The sequence below is a fragment of the Cyrtonyx montezumae genome, unplaced genomic scaffold (genome assembly GCF_038088225.1).
Source record: "Cyrtonyx montezumae isolate F1298 unplaced genomic scaffold, pur_monq_1.0 scaffold_0, whole genome shotgun sequence".
Lineage (NCBI taxonomy): Eukaryota > Metazoa > Chordata > Aves > Galliformes > Odontophoridae > Cyrtonyx > Cyrtonyx montezumae.
In genome coordinates, this window is record NW_027071824.1 from 53,370,378 (window position 1) to 53,382,913 (window position 12,536).

A 12,536-nucleotide genomic window follows, 5' to 3' on the forward strand; every position below is an offset into this window, starting at 1 on the left:
GCTGCTCTCTCAGAAAGGAGTCGTTCTTTGATGTTCTTTGACAGGGCTGATTTTGTTGAGTTGTATTGCAAACCTGACATTAGGCTATACATGTAATATCCAATATACCTTGATGACATATTTCTTTTCTATTCATAACAAGCAACAAAATGTTGCAACATTGTTTTTCAGGGCCATTACCTGCCAAAAGTTTCACAAAAATTTTCAGCACTTACTCTTGCATACAGAACGTTTGGTTCATTTGTTTTGCTGCATCTACTGTTGTATCATTCCAGTGATTTCAATGAAAGGACTCATGAGATGGATCTGGCCCACTGAGTTAACTTTAATGAGGCACAGAGGATACTACCAGCTTAAGGGGCAGTCATTATTCTTGTTATGAAAGAGTTAACACCCTTTGAAAGATTTCAGGAACACACCCCTTTCATTGTCTGTTTGTTTTCTACTGCATAAAGCCTCCTTGCTTGTGTTTTCTTTTCTACCCTAGAACAGTGTAGAAAACAGCATAGAACATGCTGCCCACTGCAGCCAACCCAAAAGGTGGCAGTTCTTTGGCTTGTGGTGACAGCATCCCAAATTCAGTCTTTCTACTTGCCCCTAACAAGCTGCCACTTTTGTTGGCAAACATTTTTCCTAAGCTGCTATCTGACACGACAGAAATAAACGATAGTGACAGAACAAGGGGGACCCATCTTCACCTTCTCTGAGGACTTAGAGCATGGTTTCAAGAGAATGTAGAAGCAATGGGGTGCACTGCTCTCTCCCCCTTCTTGTGGAGGCCTAATCAAGACTGCATGGAAGCCAATAAGGAAAACTTACTTTGACTTTGTTCTCTTAGCAGCCACAATCACATCTCTTCTTGCACTCACTGCGCTCACTTACACTGAAGGGCAAAGAAAGAGGAAGGTGCATCTAAAGAGTCCGCCAGACCTGGGATAACCCTCTCCAGCAAGTTACAGAGCAGTTGGCAAGCAGCCTGAGCCATAGCTATGTGCCAGATTCCATAGTGTATGCATCATGCATTGCCTTTGTGTCCCCTACCCTTCTCTGTGCACTAGCAGAACAAGGTGAGGGTGACTGCATGGATGGATCTGATCTCTTTGCAGGTGGAATCTCATTGTGGTCCGAAGTGAAACTGACATTAAAATAACCACAGATTTGCTACAGATAGGTCAGCTGCTCCAAAGATAACCAACAACTATGGGAAGACTGGACCGTAGCTGAAAAATTCAAGGAAGATAGTGTATTTACAAGTAGCCTCATATTCAAGAAATGCATCTTCCTTCCCACTTCCAGTGTACACGACAAAGCATTTGTTCATTCCTATTATCCTAGGCAGGCTTTGAAGCAGAGAACTGCCTGAGGACTTTGTTCCAGGGAGGAGTATTTAGATGCAATCTGAAAAAGCCATGGACAGCAGCCCAAGCTCTATCATTGAGGTGGAACCATTCCAGAGCCCCTCTGGAGCTGGCTACACCCAATTATGCTGCAGCTACTGCTGTGTACATATCTACCCCTACATGGTACAGATCCTGATACTATTATTAGTAATAGCACCCCAGCAGCTCCTGTCTGAGACACTTCAGTTAGAGGTGGGGACCCCAGTAGTGTGAGTCATTAGGCAAATACTTATTAAAAGGATAGGCCTTGCTTTCAATCTGGTTTAGACTATGCTAATTCTAGGCCACTCAAAGACACTACCTACTCCCAGTGATAGCCCTACTAGCTGGTTTAGCTGGCTTTGCTGTTCTTCCAGCCCAGATATTTCAAGGCACTCAGACACCTAACTGCCCTTGACATTGGATAAGTCTCCAAAAACTTTAAAAAATCTGCTTATTTGTTCCTACTAGCTTGCAAAATATTTTACTCAGAACATGGAGTCAAAAATAATAATAAAAAATGCCAAAAATTTTTAATCAGGCAAAACACAGTAGCCTGTTGCAATAACCATAAATCAAATTGACTACAGCAGCCAGTCATGTTTTCTTCCTCATCACTGCACTGTATTTTAAATCCTGCATGTAAAGCCGTGAAATACTTTTGTTCAGATATCATACATTTGATAAGGAGTAGTGTTAAAAATAAAGTATCTGTAAGAAAGGTGTGTCATGTCTTGTGCTTATTACATGAGAACAAAACAGAACTGAGCAGCATTGTAGGAGGAGAAAGTGGGCTTCTTGAGTTTTATATGATGAGAAAATCATAAAGTCTCAAAGAGTAAACCACTGCTTCTCCTACAGACATCTCTTAAAGCAGGGAGTGGAGCATCCCTTCTGTGAGGAAAAAAATGGACTCTCCTGTGAGAGAGCTGGGGCTGTTTATTCTAGAGAAGATGAGGCTCAAGGAGGATCTATCTCATCAATGTGCACAAATCATCTGAAATAAGGGTACAAAGAGGACAGAACCAGGTACTTTTCACTGGTTCCCAGTGGTAGAAACAGAGACAGTGAGCACACACTGAAACACAGGAGATTTCCTCTGAACATTAGGAAACACTTCTTTTTCATTGTTAGGATGAAGGAGCACTGGAATAGGTTGTCCAAAGTGGTTTTGGTTTCCATTCTCAGAGATCTTTGAAAGCCACCTCAGTAAGCAGTTCTGGGTGCTCCGGCTCAAGCTGGAGTTGTACCAGATGGACTGAGGGCTCTTCCAACCCCCACCCTTCTGAGATTCTTTGAAGAGCACATAACCATTATTGCCTGATTTTGAAGCATTTTTAATGTCTCATGCACCTACTGGGTAAGAAAGTGGAAAAAAACAAAAAGTCTTTATTATACGCTCTGAGGCTCTTTATTATACGCTGTTAATTGAGGCACACAGTAGCCTCTGATGACTGCAGGGATCAGTGCATCTGATGGCTGACTGGGACACCTGGACAGAAGTATTTATCCAGAAGGATAAATAATCCAGAAGGAGATCATCTATGATGACCTTCTGCAGTTTTTAGTAGACAAGGTCCATGAAGAATTGAGAACCCTGGAATCACTTCAGTTCCATTTCCCAGTTGAAAAAACTCCTGGCACATTCAATACTTCACTTTTACAACACAGCTCTTTTGAGGATAGTGGTCGAATGGGTGTCACTAACAGGGGCGAGAGCCAAACAAATCATAGTTCTGCATCTGTGTTTATAATTTTTGGAAGATACATGTGTGCACTGTGTGTGAAAATGATGTAATCTGGCATGGTAAACCCATTTTTCTGGAACTAAAAAGAGGAAGACAAAGAAAATATAGTTGTTGGTTGTTGACACATGTTGACACATGTTGACACATGTTGGTCTGTGCTATTTCCACCAAAAACATTGTAAGAGGTGGATCATTTAATCAAAACTCATTGTATTTCTATTAATTCCACTACTGTTGTCTCACCTATTTAAGCACTGTTGGTCTGCACAAGCACAGATTTCAAATCCTGTAACAGTTAAAAAGGAAAGTTTTAAAATCACTTTTGCTACAGCATAAAGAACCACATGTGCCAAGTACAGGACTATCAGCCTATTGCTTAAGCAATCGGTGCTGACTCTGTTTCTTGGTACAGTGTAGTCTATCTCCAAATGTTATTACATATTTGCCATTCATTGCTCCCTGTAATGCAAATGTGCTTCGCACGTATCCTAACACTTGATCATAATGAAAGTGTGCCTCAGATTTTTATGAGCATCTTGAGGGCATGCCTGTGTAGGACCAGCCAGCCTAACAATGGTACTTGTTTCCAACACAGCCCTAGTGTTGGATCTTTGCCTGGAAGATATATGCAAACAGCTTCTTTTTTAATTGAGTAGAGTATATTTAAGAAAACTGAAGTTAATTTAAAGATAGAGAAAATAGGAAATTGAAACGTTACAGTTCCTGGAGCAGTCTTCTCTTGGCTGTGTTGAACACTGAAAGCCTATCCTAGTCTCATCTCTCTTGTTCATTGTGTTTGTTTTTTAAAGAATGCCATAAAAGACAGGAGACAATGCAATGTTTTAAAGGCCCTAGGCTTTAAATTGCCTCTTTTTAGAAGTTACAATGCACCCCTGCTTGCAAACAAGATTAGTTACTCCAGGCTCAATGCAGAGGAGGATTTGTGTCAGTTTTCCATTTGTGAGTTTGCTACCAACACTGCTTTACTTGGACTAGCAGGAGAAAAGATATTACTCAAATGACACAAGTCTGCCACAGTGCTGGATAACTGACCACAGAGGTTGTAACATATACATCCTTAAGCTACGTAGGCTGATCCTAGCCCAGAGATTTGTGTTCAAGTCTTTGCTATTTACAGAGAAGTGGCAGAAGAAGAGGAGAAGGCTATTTTTCAGGCACATAGACAATGATAAATTCATAACTTTGTAATTTATGTAGCTTACATCACACTAGAAGAAGCAAGATAGTGAAAATTTGCTTTTCTCCCTACACAGAGCAAGAAGACAGTAAAGCACAAGAGCTCTGTACCTGAAACATACGAGTTATCCTCAGAACCTGCTGTAGGTTGGGAGGCTGCCTAAGTCCTCCAGAGAAACGTCCCTGTAAAAATGTTGTAAGTCAGTATGTCTGGCTTCGGCCACGTATTTAACTTTTACACAGATAAAGTTAGCTGAAGCTACCCTTTTCCAAGTGTTCATTCCATGTATTTAAAATATTAGTGAAGTGTAAGGGCCATGTTTTTACATCCTTCCTTTTTCAGGCCATGGTAAGGTGCATTTCATTGAATTAGCTAAGTCATTACACATCATTTTCGGGCATCATCGTAGAAGACAGTCTACTATATGTTATTTTCTCTCTGCTCCCTTTGGCACCTCATTCTGAACTATCTGCATAAAATGCTGAAGTCACACAATGTGCGTGCCTGGGTTACAGAGGAAGCAGGAGACTCACCATGTCAGATTTTTAATATTTCCATTAGGAAAAACAGTGGTCCCATTGACATGGAAAGCAAAACTTTCTTTGGAGATTCAGAGGTTTGACTTACAAATATTCGACCAAACAGTACAGTTCAGGGAATTACATTTCAGCTAGGGAGTGAGAGAGATGGAAAGAAATGAGAACTTTTAAGACATAATTCACCTCTAAATTTTAGATTACTCTAATAAATGAGGTGAGAAAAGCACCAGTGTATAGAAATGCTTTTCTGTGTGCTGTTTGTTTGTCTATGGGGTTGATATCTCAACTACATTTCTCTGAGTGATATACTAAAGTCATTCTCAGCTCTTCAGTTACTCCTGATTTATCATGTCAACTATGATAGTAGAAACAGAGCCTTTTGCCTTCTAGTCTACAAAACAACAAATAGTCTTCCCATACAGGGAAGATAAGCATGGCTGTTGTGTAGATAGGCAGTGCTATTTTCAAATGCTAAAATAACTAGGGTTTCTCATGAAGGATGACTGTCAGTCTCTGCACGTATCTTTTTGTGGCACATTTCCAGCAGGAAGACTGTATATCAAAATGACATTGTTCCAACATGCTCTCACTTCTTGTAGGACTTTCTTAAGCTTAAACAATTGTTAACTCAGAGTAAGTTTTTAATTGTAGGATTCCCACAGTTCTTCCTGGAAAATCAAATAGAGAAATAAGGGTTTGGGTACTATATAACATACACACACAAGTCTGACACAGCTGGGATGCACTCCATCAGCCACAAACGTACCACATGGATGTCTTACATGTGTATTTTGTCATGTGTCCTGTGTATCAGGTGATCCACTGTGAGCACATGCACTGTGGATCAAATGCCTCTGAAGTGCATTGGGTTCCTTGTGTCTTGATCTTAGAACTGGTGTGATTTTCTGTGTTGGTAGCAATGTCCCATTCAAGTGGTGGAGAAAATATCATAAAAGTATCTCAAGATGCAAGACTTCTTAAAAGTCAATTTGTATTTTATCAAAAGCACAGACTATCATGTCTGTCTGGTTTTGAGCAATACAACAAATGTATCCTGGGTCCTGCATCAGGGTTATATGTGATAAAAATGGACATAGCTAGCTCTGATGGTTTAGTGGGAAGCCATTGTTTTAATGCAGATAACTGTCTGGGTCACCATGTACTTCAAATTTACCACTAGTTATTTTTAAACTGGAGGATGATGCTTGACTTATGAGAAAAAGACTCCAAAGTATCTCTGGAGTCTCTCACTCACCTCTGTGGAGCATAGGGCCTTTATGCTGGACATAGAGAAAGAAGAAGGAATGTGAGATGGATATCTTTATCAGAAGAGAGAATCAGACTTTATAGTTTGACAGTCTCCAACAGGAGTCTGTTGGAATTGTCAAAGTCAGCACTTGGTCAGGAAGGTTAAGTAGATAATAAGACTGTGAAAACATATGAAGACCCTTTTTCTTCTATTATGATCAGGAAATTCAATCCTCAAAAGCTGCAACTGTGCAACTTCATGGAAGGGCCCACAAGCAGGAATCACATCAAATAAAAACAAATCCAGTTCCTGGCTGGTAAATGAAGCCTTCTTTTTTATCCAGTTGTCTATAATTGTAAACATCTGTAATGTTCTGGATGATTTTGCAGTTTGGAAGCTTTGCTGAGAAAACATAGTTGTGAAAATAGAAGTTAGTACTGCCACACTATTGTGTTAATTTGTTTTAATGGCTCTTGACAGTATGGTGCAATTTTTATATTTTGATTTTAACTTATTTACCTTTTGCAATTAGAAAGGATATAAACATGTTGAAAGTGTTACACAATGGATTTACCAAGATCATTAGTTCAGGAGGGCCAATTATTTCCTTCTTCAGAGAAAATTTGGGATATGGTGCCTTCCGCTGTGAATTAACGTTACCTAACAGAAGTTGACCTTAAGCTTAAATGCCAAGGGGGAAGAGGCAAGCACCACATCCCACCTACTGCTCCTCTTTTAAAGCAGATGCATATCCTCTGTTCGTGAAACTGAGAAACTTTCCTCTGTATCACCTCAGGGTGGTTTTCAGTGCTCTAGACTTGATATTCTGGTCTTTTGAATTAATACGGGTGGTTTGGAGAATAATAATTTGTAATTAAGAATAAAAAATCTACATTTCATTTTTCAGAATTTTGTCATTTTCAGCACAAAATGCCTTTCTGACATAGACTGCAGATAGTAAAGAACAGGAAGAGACATCTGAGTGGTTTGTAAACTAGGAGCCAAATCCCTAGTTCTGCTCAGGAATCCCACTCCCGGCTTCTGCACAGCCCATGCTCCTTGTTTAACCCATAGTATGGAGGGGCAGAGCTCAGTGGAAGTTTCAGGTCTGCCTCCACAAAGCAAAGCTAGCATAAGTCATACTATTTAGGGTAAAATTCTACATTGAGAGTAATCTAAGTGGGAAAATAAATGCTTCATACAAGTGTTAAAATGGAAGGCTTTTGTCAGCTTTGAAAAGAAGTTCCCTTCTTCAGCAGGACAATTCTTCCTTGCAAATAAATTGAGAATAAGACTTTTAATGGTAAAAAAGTATCCATTTAAAGGGAAATTGCTGATCAGCATTATCTTCGTACCGAGTAATTAGATGAAAATCTTACAAGTATTTGTTTACAGTACCTCAGTGTGACTCTAAGGGTTGTTTAGATAGACACATGAAGCAAAAAGAGCCCAGTGACATAGTTTTGTGGTGAGCTAAACGTCTTGAAGACAAATGTAAAAGTTTCCTAACATAAATTTAGAATGGAATACAACTAAATTCACAGTATCAGCACAATACTTCAGGTTTGAAAAATGAGATGGAAAAAGACTACCTCTATTTTGTCTGAACTTTAAAATCTCAAATCTTCCATGCTATTGTGCTTTTTTTGCAATGATTATTTTAAAGACACTCCAGTCTCAGTAGAAAAAAGTGGTGGATATGGCTTACTAACTGTAGCTATTCAGGCCTTGTGCAAGAACGAAATGCGTCATCCCACCTTCACAATTAAAGTACCGTAAATGCAGTTTACTGCCTAACACCATTTCATATATATTTCAAAAGATGAATTAGAAAACAACTAACTATAATACCAGCACAGTGCTATCCAACTTACTGTGAAATACTAGCGAGGGCTTTTGAAATACTAACACTTGACAGATGAGAGACACAGCAATGGTATAGTAAGATTGAGGAGATGAACCTCCACAGACCAGGTATAAATGAGGTCTTACTGCGAGTGTTGTTCTCTTCTGAGCAAGCTTGTTTGCTATACTAGAGTGCCCCATGTCCTGCTCCCATCTTTGCTTTACTCTGCCTAGGTCCAGCTGGGAGATAAGACTTGACAGTCCTTACAAACTGCTTTGATTGATGCTGCTGAAAATCACCCAGCTGAAAACCCTGGGGTAACAGTTACTCAGAATGTAGAAGGTTGGCTCAGGAGATGAGAAGAGAAAAAACATGCATGGTATAAGAGGTCACTCCCCCACAGGACATCATTGAGTGTTACCTCTGCTTGCCTAGACTTCAGGCCGTGCTTTCTATTTCGTTTCTAGTAAGTGCAGTGGAAAAGACAAGGCCAGCACTGACCCAAGTATTACACAGGACAAGCACACTTCAGTGAACTACATTGAAAATAACATGTTTGGAAGTCCAGGTAAATGTATACAGAACAGCTTTATTGTACAGTGACTGACTCTGAATTGCTTGCTGCCGTGCAAGCATAGCCTCTGTGTTACTCTTACACAGTTAAAGCATGCAGAGTGGTAATTATCAGACTCTAATTAGGTATGTGCAAATGAGCAGCCTTCATTTTCTTCTCTATACTTTCTCCAATATGCAGTGCTTACTAATCTGCACGTGCAGATTAAGGCCTAGTAGAAGGAAGCAACAAGCATTTCACAGTTCTCCTTTTTTTTCAGTAAGCCTGTCCTATGACATGGTTTATAATAGACCCCAAGCTTCAAATGCCCCCTTGTATAGGGGAAAAAGTGCTGCAGACACTGGCAACAGCCAGTGGGTTGCCATAGTGCACCCGGACTGGCCTCAGCATCTGACCTGACTTCTACCCCCAAGGGAAAGTGTGCAGAATATTTTGGCGAAGCCTAGCTTAGGTTCACAAGGGCCCCAGGGAGAGGCTAAGGCATGAGCCTTGGCTTCCTCCCTTGAGTCTGTGGTCTCCTTGCCTGCTGCCTTGCAGCCTCCTGATGCCCTCTGCCCGGCCACTGGCCAGGCCCTGCCCTGAGGAGGCCAGGCTGGTGGCCTAGGGTGCGGCATCTTGGCTTCATGCTCAGGCGGAGCCCCTGCAGATTCTGCTCACTGAGTCTGCCCCATGACGTGTGAGCAGTGATTTGGGCAATCAGTCATAATTACAGTTAATGACAGCAGTGTCTGAGCATCTTTGCCAGAGTCAAGACCCCATTGTGCTTGGCATTGTGCAAACACTTAGCAGGTAAATTAGACACTGCACTTGAAGCCTCTTAAAATGCCTGGCAATTTGACAGCAGCACATTAAAATCAGAGTGGAGATAAGGCAGCCTGGCTTATTTCAGCAGCCTAGGAGAAACTCAAGAGGGCATGGTGGTGTGCAGGTAGCAACGGTGGATGTGGTTGCTGAAGATCCTGCAAAGCTGGTGTATTCTGTACAGTGAAGATTCAACGTGTTTGGCAATATTTTGCCAGTGTGAAACTATTTGTGAGGTTGACTGCCACAAGCAGCATCAGGAATAGAAGGCTGGGGTCACAGAACTGGCAGATGAAGAATACCCAGTCTTCATGGGAAGAATGAAGAGGATAGTGGACTGGGCCAGGAGAGCTGATCCTCCACCCCCTTCACCTCCTAGTCTGCTGCCCAGATGCTGAGGACCATGACTCTTACTCCTATTTACAGCATTCTCTCTGTGTAAACAGCTAAACATTAATTGGATCAGGAATGAGTGTCCTGGATGTCACACTTTCCAGGAGAATGCTTTAACTAGCATGTCAGATGTCATTCTTCACACTCCCCCTCCATGACTATATGGATGTTTTATAAGAAATGGGGTAGCTACAAGAAAAGAGTGAGAAGACTCCACTGAAAAATACCTATGAAATACCTCTTAGGTTAAGAGCCTCACGTCTACACCTGTGCCTTGAACCAGTAGAGAATTTAGACCTTCACTCACATATTCCACCTCTAAAGTCAGTGTTAACCATGAGGTTATAAATACATTGAGGCGTGTCTCTCCCTGACTCCTCCTTTGGGAGATGCTTTGTCTCAACTGAGGTGCTTACACAGTCATACAGCAAGAGTGAACAGCTTCAGAGACATGATGAGGAGACAAGTCTGCTTCAAAACAGAGCAGAGAGACAGACTTCAGTGTTGCTCTAGTGAAGGTGAAATTGTTCAAAGTAATAAAGTGAATGTAGTAACCTCAACACAGGAGGCCTCATAGATTGATTGGTTATTCACCTCTGATAAAGAGATAAAATTAAAACCTGTCTCCTATCTTTTGTCCCAGAATTTTAAGTTAGGAGGACACCAACACCCCCACCCATAAGATACTTATCTATCTGAACAACATGAAGTATTTATTTATTTGTTTGTTTATTTATCTATTTATTTTGTGAGGATGTATGAGCACTGGCACGTGCTGCCCAGACAGGCTGTGGTCTCCATCCTTGGAGATATCCAGATTCCATCCAGACATGGTCCTGGGCAATCTGCTCTGGGTGGCCCTGCTTGAGCAGAGAGCTGGCTAAGATAACCTCCAAAAGCCCCTTCCAGGCTCAGTCATTCTGTGATCTGACCTCTTCCATTCCTTTGGATCTTTTACAAATACCCAAAATGAACCATTTCGTTTCCAGGCAAATGCAACATTTCCTGCTGAATGAAACTATATTTTACAAGTTTTCATCTCAGTGAAACTAATTAGATTATTTAAATGCCCTGTCTATCCAGATGGAAATTCTTTTATGCCACAGTTTTTAAGCTCAGAAGCTCAACTGATAAAGTTCATTATTTGCACAGCCCTAGGAACACATGTTTACACTTATAAACATCTCCACTGCCCTGCTGAAGTGGAATTTTCAGTTGAACCTTTATAGGCTCTGACCTTACAGGGTAAGGACCAGACACCTGTTCAGTATGGTAATGTGGTATGTTGACTGGTAGCCTTACCTTCATCATTAAAACAACAGCCCAGGCGTGCATGACACTTTTAAGAACAAGCCATTTGCCAGGACCCTGCCCTCAGGAGTTTTCAATATTATGCAGTCATTATAGCGAAGAGGACAGTAAAGGATGGGTAGGGTGTGTGTATGTGCATAAAAATGCCAAAGATATTTGCTACAGGAGATGAGAGAAAATGTTCCTGCTACAGGCACATCTTCGTTGCTCACATTTTTCTTTTCTGTTACACAGTGTAACCTTTACATGTCAGTGGCCCAGGTGAGGTTGGCTAAGAGCAGTGTGAAGGTAATAAAAGGTGAACAGCACTGCAAGGGATCAGGCAGGTAATCCAGCCATGGGGCAAGGACAGATGCCAGGTTTTCTGTGAGTGTGAAGTGCTGAACTGCTGAAAAGTAAGGGGACAGGGAGCTTTGGCAGAAAGAAGGCATGGTAAATTTTTTAGGGATTGTTTAATATTTGTGGCAATTAAGAAAAATTGATGATCTATGTTTCTTTACAGAGTGGTAGTTGAGTATTACTTTGCAGCCAAATTCACAGCACACTTTAAGGAATGACTTAGTGGGTTTTGGATCAGGCATTTGAAACACAGGCCTGGAGGAGAGTCTGTCAGCCCATTAAAAAAAGGAAAAAAGAAAAGGATCATGAATCAGTCCTCCCCATATCTGCTCCAGATTCAGAATCAAAACCATCCCTTTGTTCATCAGATTGCCAAATAAAAGGAAAAAAAAATCTCCGGCATCTGTAGAAAGACTTTCTCATCTGCAGTACCTCAAACTTCTTGGGAACTACCTAGTGAATGCCTTAAAGAAGTGTATTTCTTTGCTAAGATTTACAGTCAGCTCAGCTAATGTCTGCCAGCCTCCAGCACTGTGTCTACACTATGCTCAGAGCTGCAGTTGCAGAATGTGAGATGTGGAGAAACCAGCTTTTATCTAGCACTAACAATAGCCAGGAAGATATGGTGATTTCAGCTTCATGGCTCTCATTCCCTCCATCTAAAACACATACAGAGCTCCTTCCAAAGCCTGCACAGCTGCAGTATCCCTTCCATATTCTTGAAGCTAGCTAGGACATGACTGCACTGCCGTCACACCTTTGATTACTGAATCATCTACAATGCCCTCACAGTGTTAGGGATGAAGCCTATTTACCTAAGACAGATTCTTGGCCTGGCATTGCATTTCCACTATTACTGCTCCACATCTTGGTGGAGTCACTCCTGGGTTACATAAATATAATTGAAATCAGAATCAGACCTGCTGATCCTCATTATTTTGTTGTTTTTCATACCAAGATGGCTGTCTCCAATCATCTACAAGGGCATGCAGGACCTGAACTACTAGGTCTGTTGGCTTTACTCCTTGTGGATGGTATATACCACTGTATAGAAGCCTAACACAGGCCCATGCATGTCTGGCTGATGCACATACATGAAACAGATCCTGGCACTGTTTCATCTATGGTAAATTAAAACTCATTCAATTTTTGTTGATTG